This window comes from Pygoscelis adeliae, unplaced genomic scaffold (assembly GCF_000699105.1).
Source record: "Pygoscelis adeliae isolate BGI_AS28 unplaced genomic scaffold, ASM69910v1 Scaffold413, whole genome shotgun sequence".
Lineage (NCBI taxonomy): Eukaryota > Metazoa > Chordata > Aves > Sphenisciformes > Spheniscidae > Pygoscelis > Pygoscelis adeliae.
In genome coordinates this window covers 1408814-1419886 of record NW_008824403.1, presented here as the reverse complement: position 1 = coordinate 1419886, position 11073 = coordinate 1408814, and positions in this window count along the sequence as shown.

Genomic DNA, 11073 nt, shown 5'->3' with positions numbered 1-11073 from the left:
CCCCCCCCCCCCCCCCTTTCTTCCTGAAGAATTTAATGGACAGTTACAACAACTCTTTTTGTGCTCTTACCTTAGATCTAAGGCATTGGGAGTACTTTACAGATGTTAATTAGGCTTTACAACAGGTCTGAAAGTAGGAAAAAATTATTTTGTTCACTTCTGTAGCATAGCAAGTTCTGAGTGGAAAATGATAGCTGTTTTAAAGCTAATTGTAATGCTATGAAATAATCTGAGGGAGGAAATTGCACATATTGTGACAACCAAAGTTTTGGAGAAAATTAGGGAGGAAAGCAGTAATTAATTGGAAAAAATTGCTTGAGCCTGGGGTTAACAAACTTAAATTTCAGAGAAAGTGACTATATGCAGAACTGCCCTTCAAAAATTTTCCTCTTACAGCAACAATTTTTATATGTTAACAAATTGTTTTATAAATTGACTCCGAGATGTAATTATAAATATGGTATCTGGCACCAGCGACCTAATGTTGCCTTGTAGCACTTTCGAAAGCAAACAACTACCACATTCAAAAACAGGAGCAAGATTAATCTATGCTGTTCCCACAAAGTCAAATGATTATAAATGTTCTGTTGGCTTAAGGCAAAATCCTTCTTTTCTATCGTTGTGCAGTGTGCTAGTGGCTGATCGAAAGGTGCAGGAGCATGGGGTGTTTTGCGAGAGTGGGGGTTAAATGTTATACATTACACACCTTAATGCTAATCCTTAAAGAAGCGATGAATGCACTGTCTGCTTCCATCTCGGCATCTGCTCCCTCTCTTCGGGGCCTCAGATAGCGTTGGTGAGCGTATGAAAAGGTGCATTAACTCACACCTCCCATGCAGCAGTAAATGTGTAGTACACAGTGAACTATACTCACCTGGGGCCCCAGTTCACTTACAGCCTGGTCTACAGTCTGCCATCAATGGAGGGATAGGTTTTAATTTCTGTAAGCCATGGGCCAGGTCTCCAGTGTTCAAAAACAATATTAGCTGATTTTTTCCTTTCATTTTTAATACATTGAGATAGATTAAAATGTTATGATGATCTTCCCTGCAAATTAAATTTTGTTTCCAAAAGGTCCTAATCCTAGCTGGAAGCTTTCTGGAATAACACTATTGAATGAATGTTAATGGTACTTAAAATCCATGCAATTAATATACTTGAAGACTTAGAATGATAGATATTGTCCATAAAGTCTGAAATTGTGGGAGGGTTATATACACGTTAGTCTGTGTTTAACTGCATATATTTTAATAAGATTTTAAATTTCTGTTTGTGTTTTTATTTCAAATAACAATAACAAAACAATTATGTACAAAAGGGATTTATAAACATAAAAAAACCCCTCACATAAAATTCACAATGTGCGCTAATGCTTATTATCCTAATTACAGTGGTCCCTTTTGAGGCATGCTTTGGTGTAAAATAATTAATTTTGATGCCTGCAGCTTAAGATGTGTAACTTGCTTCCGCCAGTTGTCTTATTGTAGAGCCCACAAGGGTGGAAACTGATGCTTAAGTATATTTTGTTATTCTAATCAGTCTTTTAATATCTTTAGAAGCCCTATCTGCCTTTGAGAGATCAGAACGTAGTGTTATTCAAGGTTAATATGGATGTTCCCAGTTAAAAATAAATGTAGGAGTTCTCTAAAGCGTATAGGAATATAGAATTGGATTCACTGTGCATCAAGTTGGCTAGCAGATGTTTGTATTTTCAACCTTCTTTCCCCAAATGAGGGTTAGTATGTTACATCTGGCTAACTTTTGCACGCTTGCTCTAATATAGGTTTCAAAGTTGATCTTGGAAAGGCATTATCAATTTGAAAAGGGCTTCAAGGCACTCACAGTGATTGTAATTGATGGGGATAGCAGGTGATTAAAAATACTTGAATATTGGAAACAGCTTTGATATAATGAGAGCCCACCTGGGGTTAATCAGGTGCTGTGAGTGCTGTTAGCGTCTACCTGCCCTACCTGTGAAAAATGCGGAATGCTGAAGGTGGAGGCTGAAGTGGGAAGAGGTGATACAACCCAGCTGGGTAGGTTTCTTTTTCCTAGTGTGGTAATTTGTTTGGTTTTAGTGTCTTTTGGCTCATGAGGAAACTGGGAGGTTGTACGTGTGGCTGGGTGCAGCTCCAATATGGAGCACCTTGCAACCTGGGCTGTCTGGATGTTGCAGATGGAGCTGGATCACGTAGTACCTGATGATGTGCTGAGAACACCGAAATTAAAGCAGCTGGCAGAATGGTTGGTCCTGATTAACTGCTATGTATTTGTCTTTGTTAAGTCTGCTGCACAGTCCTTGTAACCTCCAGCCAGAAATCTCTCAACGGCAGCCTGTTCTGTCAAGACCTCTAAAACTGCAGAGAAAGGGCTCTGCCCTTCGTTAGTAAGGCAAAGTGGTCCACTGCCATTAGCCTTGCCTTGGGGAACTCACACTTAGCTCAGTGCTGGGAAGTAAGAGGAAAAAACAGTGTCTAACGCTGGCAGGGAGAGTGGGAAAACAAGGGAGGCAGAAATAAAATGAAAGGTAATGTTGTAGCCATTTATAAGAACAGATTTGAAGGAGATTATGGTGGGCGCATATATATACTTCTTAAATGCAGTTTCTGCCAGAGAAGTGTATATTGTTTATATGCTTTTCTGTTAGTGAGGAAATAGGCATTGTGATTTTTTAATTTTTTTTTATCATTTAATTTGGCTCATCTGTGAAGACGAGATGCCATCCTTAATTAGTCTTTGTCTGAGAGTGGCTAGAGAACTTGGGATCTCATTTTCTCAGAATACTTTCTCTTACACCTTTATACATTGTGAAACTTGGACTGAGTAAGGTCCGGATAGCTGTCTGTGTATATGGGATCACAGATATTTTAGCCTTTTTTTTATTTGTTGTCCTTTTAATTTTCTTTCCAAGCATTCTTAGAGGATGCAATGTTATTAGAAAACCCTAGTTTCCTTTGCCTAGACCAGCAAAATTCTAAGTCCATGTAAAATGAATGATGTGTAAAAGTTCAGATTATTCCTAAAAGCCTCTCGGGAGGAAAAGCTACAAAAACTAAATAAGAGTTTAAAGGGAGGGGTTGTGTTTCTAACTTTGATGTCAGATTTGGGTAAGTCTTCTGGCTCTTTGGAGATACTTGGCTCTTTTGTATGCTTTGGGGGTTAGGAGCCATGTGGTAGCAAGCTGTAGAATAACTAATATTCTGCTTAAGGACCTCACCTCGTTATTGCCTCCTGGAGTAGCCAGTGTTGATTCTACAGAGAGAGTAGCTAACTTTGACTTGAAATGAAGCAATTAATTTCTTATTGTTACACACTTATTTGCACCCCTGAAAAGATGTAAAGTGCAATTGCTTTTCTTGTATTCTAAGGTAAAATTTGAAGGGTTTTATCTCAAAGTTCCAACTTGTTAGCAGTGCTAGACAAGGGTCAGCTGCCTGGAGGACCATCGACCCTTGGAGCCTTCATGTGGCTAACAGAGAAATGATGCTCTTTTCTCAACGCTGCTAAATGTTAATAGAGAAATGCTATTGAAATGTCAGTTAAAGTTTATTTTTCATTGCTTAGTGTAAAGTCTGTATTCTATTAATGACTTTAGATGAACAATAAGGGACTGAAGTTACTGGCTTTGACTATTCCTCCCAAAATTAAAGCTTCAGATTAGATAATGCAAAAAGACCCCTTCAATGACACTGATGAAGAGACATGTCACTTGTCTAACACCTTCAAGTTCTTTCTCTGTTGCTGGCACACAGTTGACTTTGGGTGAGCAGATTTTTATCTACTGTTCCTCATCAGTGAGGACTGTAAAAACTGAAAACAGAACTGCAGATGCCCATATGGCCATCTCGTCCAAAGCATGTACGTAAATGGCCTGTGAACAAAATGAAGCACGAGGTCTGGCACTTCCCTTGTCACTTTTTGTTAAAACTGTGAAATTAAATGAGCAAGATATGGTACCTTGCAGGAGAGGGAGAGACAAGGATGGTTTTCTATTTGAATTTACTGGAGTGGTGAAAGCACAAAACCAATAACTAATTCATCCTTTTGGTAAAATCTGAAGCATTGCAAATGTGGGTTGTTTTAATAAAAATCCTGTCCCAAGTTGCCTTGTTATCAGTTGTTGGTGTTTTGGTCAAAGTGAACTTCACATCCTAGCTCAATATCGACAAAATACTCATCTGTTTTACTTAATGCTTTGAAGAAATACATTTGAGGCAGGTTGGAGTACAGTCTTGCCATGTCTTATTTTGTATGTGAAAAAATTCTCTAACGTGGCAAAGTGCACATCTGTTTATTTTACAGTAAGCGATAAGAAAACTCCTCGTGTCTTTCTTGTTTTCGACCTCCTGCGTATTACCCATTTTAATTAGCAAACTGAGAAAAGGACACACGCATCTGGTTCTAATTATGGTGTTTATTGCATAATAAGTAGCAGATTTCTCTTATTCAGAACTGTTTTGTCAAAACATATGTTGCATTATTCTTTTACTGTGTTAATGTATGCAGTGGTCAGAGCCACTGTATGAGAGGCATGCTTGCCGAGGTGGTCAGTGGCAGCACCACCAAGACTCACGGGCCAAATACGAGATCCAGTGGGACTGGCTCCACTTTGAGGAATACTGGCAAATTCAAAGGGAGTAATACTGATAAATGACAGCTTGACTAAAGATCAGAAATGCATAAACAGTATTTGCTGTGTTCTGTTCTTCAGCCTCAGAAAATTAATACTCAACCTCAGTAACTGAATGAGTGTGATTACTTACAGTGAATTCTGTCTCCTGTGGAGAATGTGGATTTGGATGCACGGTAAAACTGAATCACTTCTGTGGAAGGTGGCATGTCACAGACTATTGCTAAATCTTCTGATCCTGAGTCCTGATGGAATGATGAAATCAGCGGTAGGCAAAAGTACTTCTCACTTATGGAACGAATTTTTGGAAAATGCACCTTTCGCAATGTTCTCCTGAAAATCTGTTCCATATGGAATTGCTCAATATTCGATTGTTCTGCAGTCCCTTGCACAGAGAACATCTTGTGAAGTTATGAAAGTTGTTTTGTATTAATGTTAATCTACCATGCATGGGTGGTAACTTTGGATACCTACATATGTATTTGTTTAATCCCGTCTTTTTTTGTACCTGCTGTGATGAATCATTCTTATCTGATGGTTTATCTTTTTTAATAACAATTTTGCTGCAAATAAAAGACAAAGGTGTTTTTGAAATATAGGGCTCGGTACGTTGTGTTAGCAAACAGCTATGTGTTGCTTTGTAAACTGGGAAGCCTTCACTCCAGGTCACCCGAGTTCTTCCTCCTTGCAGTTACTTTCAGTATTTCATTTAAGCTCTCTCCCTCCCTCTGGACTCCCTTCCGCTCTCTAGATGCAGCCTATGTTGGGTGCATGTTTGGTTAAGTATCTATCTGTCCTAGCTTGTCTCACTAATATATGTCTTCACACTTGACCATGGTCTTCCTCCTTCAGTAGCAATGCAGTCTCATCCTGGACACCCACCTGCCAGCGGACCTTTAACTTGTCTGGTTTAAAAATAAACAAACAAAGCAAAACCTGACCATTGTGAGTCCTGGCTTTGCCTGAGCTAACATGGCCTGGACAGCCTTACATGCCTTGGAGTTCAAGGTGGAATTTGCCGTTCAGCTTAGCATCGAGGTGGCTGCAGGAAAATGTTCAGGCTCGGTTTCTGATAGAGCTGTGTACCATAGGTGGAAGCAGACCTCTGTTCCTGCTTCAGATGTCTCTTTGGCTTTGTCCCTTTCATCAGTTTTACTCGGGGAACTAGAGTCTCTTTTCTTACATCCAGGAATCATAGAAATATACATTAAAGAGAATTTATCTACATTCCATTCTTCCTCTTGTGATGCTATTCCACTTTGGTGCTTTTTTTTCATCTGCTTCCTAATATTTCTATTTGCATGGTGAAATACTGTTGTATCTGCAGGCGAGCACTGTGTGGTGTTTACTGTTCTATAGAGAGAAGATCCTGATCTGAAACACACTTCATTTCCTTTGGCCATGCTTGCTCTTAGGACTTAGCTTTCAGAGAATCACAATGTGTTATGTGAGTTTGTAGCAGAATAACAAGTGCCTGCCTGACCAAATCTTGCCACATCCTATGTGCTAAATAATCTTTTGGTTGTTTTTATTAGCCTATGCACAATTTGCTGCACTGACTGAAGGACAGTTGCCCTGAAGTATAAATGATGTGAATATGACACTTAATGCATATGTAAGTAGTGTTGATAAATACTAATTTTACGAGATATTAGCTTTATAAATGTTTAAAATATGGCACTTGGCTCCAAAATTAATCAGGTTGTATTCTGGGCAAATTGTTTATAAGATTATATCTGCTTTAAAAAAGGAGTTTTAAAAAAACCCTCCTAAAACAATTAGCCTTTCAGCATTCTCTGAATCTGTCCTTCTTCTTATGCACGCCCTCAAGAGCGTGTACCGGAGAGAAATTGCTTCTCCTGTTGTCAGTAATATCTGTTCCTTTCTTAAGAATCCATTTAGTCCCTCTGAAAGACAGTGGCTGACTGGCAGATTATTATTATTTTTCCCTGCCATTGGAGAAATTGCTAGTGAAGAATAAAGCAGAAGATTCCTAGCTAAAGAATAGGATGTCCAAATTTTCAGCATGATTCTTATAAACTATTCTGATTTTTATAAGTCAGAAATGACTGAACACTATCTAGACTTACGGTATCCCAAATTTATTTTTATCAGATCAAAACACCGACAAGGTGTCAACAACCATCATGTTGTGTCCTGAAAACTGTTCTTAGAAAGTAGAAAGAGAAGGGAGCACAATTCTAAGAAAAATAAGAATTACTTTTGTCTGCCATTTAGCATTGCCTAGTTAAATGAACTGTTGCTGTTTTTTCTGCATACCTTACACAGGTTCTGTTACTATTGAAGAGTGCATTACATTTCTAATGTTAGAATAATACTGGTTTTTAATTGAGTGTTGATATGAGTGAGGACTATGGGACTGGTCTGCGTGTGATCAAATACTGACTTTGCAGGAAATTCAGCCTGTATGTGTGGCTAATAACAACAGCCTTTTGGCAGTGCTGGCCCTTCAGAAACTTCCAGGTAGTTTATCTGTGATAAACGTGCATCAATCTGCATTTGTTTTTTTGTTTCCTGTGCTTGCAACAGAAAGTAATACCTTCTGAGCTGACAAATAGCCTCCCTTAAGTTACGCAGGACAAACAGCATTTTCTATTTCTAACCCAAGAACAGTTATTATTGATGCTTTCCTTCAAGTTATGTAGTATTTTAAATTAAAGAATAGGTGATGATACAGAGCTGTAGTCAGCTGCTCTCTACTTGAAGGGTCAGGTAGCTCCCCACTGACTTTGGTAGGCAATGTGAATCGGATGCACTTTGGTGACCCTTGCATCTTGCACTCCGTCTCTGGCACCTTGTGCATCGCTTCCCTCCTCACAAGAGAAGGGCCGCGGTGGTACCTGAGGTAAGGAGTCCTTGAGGAAGAGACACTGCCCCTTCACTGAGCAGTCCCAGTGATGCAGCGCACCGAGAGAAGGTCCGTTTGAAGGCTCGTACCTGAGCTGAGCAAGGCAGCGCATCCCCTGTCGTGTAACGGGATGTGTCCTCCTTGTGCGACGAACTGGGCGGCTGTGTCTGTCCCGTCGCCTGAGGCGTTGGTTCCCACACAACAGGAGCACAGGCAAAGTCTGCCTGGAGGAGAGCACGGTTCCTCCCAAGTGAGCTTGGTTACTTCTGTGGATGAATAGGCCTTTATGGCACTTGTAAATTTTCGTGACCTGGGTTGTTTTCAGAAAGAGCTCACCAGAGAGAAGGGATAATAGAAACATGAAAAAAGCTTTCTTGATACGTGCTCGCCTTCTGTGTTGGAGGTGTCTTTTGGGCTTTCTGGCAGAACGTTTCTTATGGATGTCTTATTCTCTCATACTCCACTAGAAACTCGGTGGTCTTGCTTTTCTCTGATGCAGTCATTCTGCCTTTGCTGTATTGCCCTATTCCCTTGTCAGCAATGACAGCAGCTTCTAGCTGATAAAAGAAAAAAGCTCTATGGTTTTTTTGGTTTTGGGTTTTTGTTTACTCACTCAAGTAGAATTAAATATGCTGTTGTCCTAAAGGAGGCCAGAGTAGGGCCTACATTTCAGTACCTCACAATAGCAAGGAATAATATATTATTACACCAGTTCTAACCATTAACCATGCCACTCTGGTAGTGACACAACAAATCAATACTGCTTTCCCACCTGGGTAGGGAAATCACCGTTGCTTGTAGGAATGCCTGCTCCCTGTTTTCCAGTAACCCAAAGTGATGCGTGTTGTGCAGCAAGATGTCTGTCCTGGGGCTCCCTGGAACTATGACACATCTTCTGTGCTCATCTAGATATGAGTCTCATTACCTCTGAGGACAGTATGTTGTCATTACTGTCACACACACACATTGTACTGCCAAACAGCTGTTAGGAATGTGAGATCCATGTTCTGCTACATTTATTTCACACTTCACACATTTGTTCTCACCTCCAAAGTACTGCATGGTGCTGTGTCTAATCATATTTTCATTTGCAGGGAAAGGAGATCTGCAGAGCAACTCACAGAGTGAATGGTTTACGTTAGCGCTAAAATAACTTGGTATATTTGAGAAGGCTGATAAACTGGCTTTATGCTATACTAACAGACTAAATCCGAAATTAATAAAGATTAATTTTCCACAATCTGTGGGGAAAAAAAAAACCCTGTTAATGCAAAAGTTTAGGTGCATTGTGTGTGTATATATATTTTATATACATACATATAAAAAACCCTTCATGTTGTGTGCACCTTCCACATGTATACACACATTCAATGCTAATGCAATCTGACAGCTACTGTTTGTAGAAACAGCTACTATTTAGATAAACAAAATTACAAATAAAAAGCTCATAAATAAAATTGGGAAGGGCATGTTTGCTTTCAATTGCAAAGCATCATAAATACCAGTGACTGGAGTCCATTCTACTACATGCTGTGTTAGAATCTGATTTGTCTGATTTATTTAATGAGTTGCTAAATAATTCAGTTCTGAAATACAGGAGACGCTGTACCAATAACATTTTGGAAAGTGTAAGCTCTTAAATGTATTGTAATACAACAGTATTCAACATTCTGCAAAATAGGTCCCAAACAGCAAAACCTAATGGTAATTGGACGTTATTTAGGGATACAACTCTGGACATTTTTATTGTGTAATCTGTCTTCATTTGTGTCAACGGCTCCATTGGTAAATAAGGACTTAACTTCATTTAACACCCATAAAATTGCTGATTGCTTTGAAGTTGAGCAAAACTAATTCATTTCCAGTATGGCAAAGGAGGAGATTGTGTTTTGGTCCATTTCTTATTACAAATGACTCAAACAGCAGCTTCCTATTAATCAGGGTTGGATAGCAAAAGGAGAGTGCTGGAGAGAGACCAAGAGATCTCCAAAGTGGATCAAAGTACCTTTCTTCTAAAATTCTTTGAAAAAAAAATCTTGATTTTGAGGGTCTTCCATGGCTCTGCTCTGTGCTTCAGCATGGTGGGCGTGAGAGAACAGGCTTACCGTCTTAAGAGAACAGCAGACGAGAGGAATCCTCCCTTAGGGAATAAAAAGCCCCTTGCAGCTCTGCTGGCTCCTTTCACTAGCAGAGTGGCTCTGCCTTTCCAACTGCGTAGGTGCTGCAGAGATGGAGCTCTAAAATGCTGCCAAATCTAATACACCGTAGGTCACGTTCTTCCTGCTTTATTTATTGCTTCTGGGGAGCTGTGTCACGGGACCTGTCTTTGACCCTGCTTGGTCTTAGTTGCGCTGTGTATGAACTGCTGCTCAAGCTAACTTTAGCGGTGGAGCAGGAGTGGGGCCAAAGTCAGGACTTGGCAATTAAGCTACCTGTAGGTACTCACTGGGTAGGTACTCAGCTGTGGAGCCGGTGCTAGTGTTCTTTTTTTAACACAGCTCCGTGAAGTTTGGAAAAGGGAGCCGTAGTTTTCCCCGACACCAAATAAAGAGTATGATAATAGTGATAGATCTCTAAACTAATGCCACCATGTCACTCCTGAAATTTCATAGAAGGAGAGACATAACTGATTTTTATAGTTTCAAAGTCTTCTAGACATAACAAACCTAATGTATTCCTTCACCTGCAAGTCCTAGTCACTTCCTACATGAAAGGAATGACTGTCTTTTATTTAAATTCCTAGTTTACCAATCTGAATCCAAAAAATAACAGTGATTGCCTATTATCACTCTGAACAAAATTCTCATTTTTAACCAGAAAAACCCCTTGGATTTTCCTTTATCCATTTTTACGATTCGGTTCCCAGATATTTTTTAACGTGTCTGTGTTATGACAACACTGCCTTGAGTTCATTGAGTCTTAGAGCACGTGGGGAGGAACTCTATAAAACTGTGTGAGTGGACAAAAAGGTGGTAGATAAGCTTCAGTGTAACCGGCGCAGGTAACGCACTGTGGAGGGAACATGCCTGCGTGATCTTGGACGCGGAGCTGGCAGTTAAAACTCAGGAAAGAGGACATTGATCTATCATTTACAGTTCCCCGAAATCATTGTATCAGTGTGCAGTGGTCCAAAAAGCCAACAAAACGTTGGGCATCCTCAGGAAGGTTATTGAGAGGGAGGCAGAGGCCATTGCCTACATCTGTTAGGATGCTAAAGGGAACAGGCAGACGTGTCCTCTGGCATTCCTCATCAAGGTAAGCTGTAGATATGGGGCAAGGCAGAGGGACTACAGAGAGCGTGCTTATGTGCTCTTCCCAGTAGTTTCTGTTAGTGCTGTCGTGTGGAGTATGTTTGTGCAGTACAATGTATGCACAGGGGCCTGGTCCAGTCCCCCACGTAATCAGTTTAAATCTTAATTTTCTCGAGTGGACAAATTGGAACAGTCCCTCAACTGTCAGGTAGAATAATTTTGGAGCCGTTTTGTCCATATGTGAAGATAAGAGTTCATATAAACAAACCAAGGTTAATATGTCACCTCTTAGTGTATTTCCCACAGTAAGGCGGAAACATATC